Source organism: Helianthus annuus, chromosome 10 (genome assembly GCF_002127325.2).
Source record: "Helianthus annuus cultivar XRQ/B chromosome 10, HanXRQr2.0-SUNRISE, whole genome shotgun sequence".
In the NCBI taxonomy this organism is placed as follows: domain Eukaryota; kingdom Viridiplantae; phylum Streptophyta; class Magnoliopsida; order Asterales; family Asteraceae; genus Helianthus; species Helianthus annuus.
In genome coordinates this window covers 44708488-44713346 of record NC_035442.2, presented here as the reverse complement: position 1 = coordinate 44713346, position 4859 = coordinate 44708488, and positions in this window count along the sequence as shown.

Genomic DNA, 4859 nt, shown 5'->3' with positions numbered 1-4859 from the left:
TTGACATGCACTCCTGTCACCAAATCGTTATGCACTAAGTGATTCATTTTCCTTAGGTGAATATGCCCCATCTTTCGGTGCCATAACCGTGATTCTTTCTCCGTTGCTCTGGACACAAAACAATGAGCCTGACCCGTGGTTGTAGTAGCGACGCTCATGTCCAACACGTACAGATCATTGACTCTTGGTGCCCTCATGATGATCCACTCTTCAGGTATCACAAATCCCCGTTTCAAGATCAAACATTCTTTGTCGGTGAAATGAGTAGTATACATTCTGTCACAGATCTGGGAGATACTCAGCAGGTTGTTCTCCAGCTCAGCGATGTAGTTAACTCTCTCAAACGTTACAATGCCATTCGATAACGTTCCTTCACCTATGATCCTTCCTCCTTGATTACCCGCAAAACCCACGTAACCACCATTAATGTTATTCACATCATACAGCAACGCAGTCTTCCCTGTCATATGTCTCGACGCTCCACTATCCATTACCCACCTGGATACAAGTTTTGGAAGATCCTGCACATAACAAATCATCATTTAAACAACTTCAAGAAAGATGCCGATTCATGCTTCGCAATCCAGGAAGCTCCGGCATTTCAAACTGTTTAATCAAACATGGTGTCCACCCAAGCTTCATCAGCCTTAGGTGTAACCTTGACTCTCGCAATTTGAATTTTGAAATTTTCAGCCTTGAGAGGTGGAAAATTTGCATCATAATCAACCGTAATTGATTCTTCAGCCTTTTTCACCTCAGAAGTTGAAACTTTCTTCTCAACTTTTGATCCAATTTTAGGTTTCCACGCCTGTTGAGTTACTGCAACCCTTTTGTAAAATTTACCATTTTGAGTTACCAACTTCTTTACGGGTTCATTTTTCACTTTGATGTTATCAATTTTAACATTCTTCTTCTCAACAAACATCGGTGTTTTACCCTTCACATCATCCTTCTTCTGTTGAACTTTCACAGCTTCAGTCTTAGGCTTCACATAAGTACACTTTCGTGCAATGTGACCAACCTTATCACATCTAAAACAAGTACGAGTATCAGCTACCCGACTCGTGCCTTCAGACTGAGCATGTGAAGCTGTCTTCTCAAAAAAATTCTTTGTTTATTTTTGAAAAAAATTCTTTTTCTTCATCAGCAAGTGAACTGGAACTGTTCACAAACTTTTTCTTTTCGACAAACCTCTTGTTCGGAACATTTTTTTTCTGATACGGTTTACCCCCCTGATAACCACCCGACCAGTTGTTTCTGTTGTTATTGTAAAAACGCAGTGGATTAACAGATTTCTTGTTATAAACCCTATCTTTCTTTCGACTCAAATTATTCACTGCTGACAACTCGACTTCAACCAGTTTGAAAACATTTGTCAATTTGTTCAAGTTTACATTCTCTATCGGAAACTCTGAATCCGAAAACAACTTATCCGAACCCATCATCTTGTACATGACACTGTTTGATTCTTCATCTAAGTTGTTATTGGACTTTTATTTCGGAATGTATTTATCCAAGAAACACCCATCCTCCTCTGAAGTGTCACAATCCGGTTTAAGCACTTTGTCTACTACACTTTTCACCACATCATTTTGGACACCCTCTTCATTGGAAGACGTGAACGTGACATCAATGTTCTCAGGAAGTTTAACATCACTTTCTTCCTTAATTTCCACCAAACTAGACTGCTTTTTCGTGTAGTTGTCTAAAATTGGCGGTGGAACTTTGTGAAACCCTACACCCGTTCCATCAGAAAACACATCCTCGCCAACTTTGTTTTTCCCTATAGGTTTGGGAACAATATGCTGCAAAACAAAGCTTGCTGAGCTATAGCTGTTTAACTTCAACTGAATTCTTTCATTTTCAATTTCAGCTTCTTGAACTTTAAGTTTCAGCTTAGCAATTTCATCCAGTTGGTTGTTAATTGATTCTTCTTTTATTCTCACCACAGCTCTCAGATGTTCATTTTCTTTAAACGTTTTGCCATTTCTATCATCACTATCTTTCACAATGGTTTTAAGTTTTTCAAACTTTTCTGAAATCTGACGGTTTTCAAAAATTAACTTTTCATTTTCACATTTTATTTTCTCACGTTCAGTTTTATCATGTTCAATTTGAGTCGTTAATTCTTTGATTCGTTCAGTTGAAGCTTTTACAGTTTTGTCACGACCGAGAATCTGATCCTCAACACTTTTAACTTTCGTTGTCAGATTCTTGATTTTCTCATTGTTAAGATACGTGACAGTGCTACAAAAATTGCATTGTTTGGTGCAATTTTTGCAGTCAGTATTTCCATCAATCTTGTTACCTGACGCATTTGTTGACACACTTTGACTGACCAGCCCCTTTGACTCAGTAACAGAATTAGGGTCTACCTCAAGTGCTTTCACGGCCAGCACCTTGTCAGCCATCTTTCCCAGGTTCTCTGCCGTCAACTCCTGTGTAGTATCAATCAAGCCAGTATCAATCTGCTTTGCTTTCTCAAACTCTTCTTTTTCTTTCATCTCTTTCTTCTCTTTCTCCTTTCTCTCTTTCTCTTTCTCTTCTTCAATCATCTTCTCAGTTGGCGTTCCCCACCACTTGTGCTGCCAGTATTCATCTTCTTCTTTGTACTTGTAGGATCAGTTTTGACCACACGAATGAGTCAATCAGAACAAGTGCTTACTGAAAATGTGGCGGAAACACATTTTCAGCATGATACAAAGATAAACGTAACAGAAAGGAGTAGAAACAGATGAATTCACACTTTAAACACTTTTTCTTCACTTGATAATGATTGCTACACGGTCAGCAGTTCGACGTAGAGTACAAGACAACGTTACAAATGAAGACAACTTCAGGGGTATTTATAGAGTTTGTGAACCGCTCATGTGACATGTCCACATGAGCGATCCAGCCTGGTTCGCTTTTGTGGACATATGTCACAAAAGCGGTCCAGCATCATCACTTTCATATAATTACACTTTCAACCCCTGAACTAATACAAAATAACCTATCTAGACCGTATACGTTAATCTAACTTTACAAAGACGCAGGCTTTAGACATTATGCACCAACAAACTCCCCCTTGGATGAAGCCGCAGTCTTTGTCTTGAAAGTTGGTCTTCAGATAGCAGCTTTGTACTGTTCTTCACGCCCTTTAGGCTTCCTGCTCAAAGCAATTCTTATCTTTTCATGCTTTTGCTTCTCTGCCTTCTCTTCTTCCTGTTGTTTCTTCAAAAACTTTCCTCTTTTTTTTCTTCCATCCTACGATTTTCACGTTCACGTTCACGTTTTGCTTTCTTCTTCATCTTTTCATCTAACTCCCACCATGACGATTTCCACTTGCTTTCGGAATTGATTCCTTTTTGAAAGCACAGTGATACAACGCGTTGGAACTGTTGAGCTTGATCTTTATCTTCTGCTTTATAACGAATCTTGTGAATAAACAAGCATTCAATGTCTTTTGCCGAACAATTCACCAGCCACATCGGATCATAGACACGAATATATCTCAGCTCACCACCAGCTCTGTACGTTATGATTGCTTCAGTTGTCAGACAGCTGTAAACCCAATCAATGAACCCTTTATAAAACTCTTGCTCCATTTCTGGCATAGGAATTGTTGTCATGGTTCTTGGGGGCTTTACATTCAGAATAGTTTCTGTCACACCAGTCACTGGATCTACTCTTTGAATACGTCTTGGACGATGAGGCTTCCATTTCAGATATCCTCTCAGATTCTCGTACTTAATATATCCCCACATCGCCTTATCATTCTGTCTCACCTGATACTCCAACGTTCTTACCTGAGATAACTCATCGACATCCCACCATGGTAATGACATAATGTCATATAAACGTTTAAAGTATTGGACACCATATTCTCTTCTAACTGCATAGGCGTTGACTTGTGGAAGAAAACCCCAACTGATAATATCGCCAAGCGACACATTTCGATCTCGCTGGAAGTATTTCAACGGCCTTTTGAACTTTCTTTCATGAGTGTCTTTGAACCATTTAGAACGATCAATCTCTTCAACACTCGACTGACCTTCTTTTTCAACATTTGACTGGCCTTTCTGTTCAGCTTCTTTTCTCAAACACTCGAACACATTATCATTCACCGCTTCAGTCACTTTCTGACGCAACTCATCTCTGTTTTCAGCAGCAAAGAATTCCATTAACGTCGGAAGTTTTGAAGTGTCTTCAGGAACATCTTCATTATCCGAACCATCCTCTACTTCAACCCTATCATACTGATCGGCATCCTCAACATAGTTATACTTGTAATCTTTCTGTTTATTGATATCAAAAGATTCCAGATCAGCTTCAAGATCAATTGGATTCTCGGGATTTACTTCTTTTAACATCTCCCTATACACATCTAGACATAAGAACAATGGTTCATGATGTTCTACAATCTGATTCTTACTCGACTCCCCCTTTCTCTCAGCTTCCCCACTTTCTTCATTAACTGTATCGTTTAGCAGATCTTCAACGACTTTTTCTTTTGAAGCTTCGGTTACTCTAACACCTGACCCTCCTGCAGCGTCATCATCATCATCACCTTTCGAACTGTGACTGCTTGCAGAATAAACAAACTCTTCCTCATCATCATCTTCATCATCCTCTTCTTCTTCACCACCAATTAACTTTGGCGATTGAATTTCTTCTTCGACTATACCAGGAACTGAGGATATAGGCACTGGATTATCTATCACCATTGAAGGCACAATAGACATTACAGAACTTCCTTCAACAGCTTTACCTTTATCTTTCATTTGCCTTTCTACTTCTGCTTTACGTTCAGCACGAAGATCCTCTAACTTCAACTCTTCATACTTCTGATCCACTGTTGTTTCTAACATGCTTTCCAC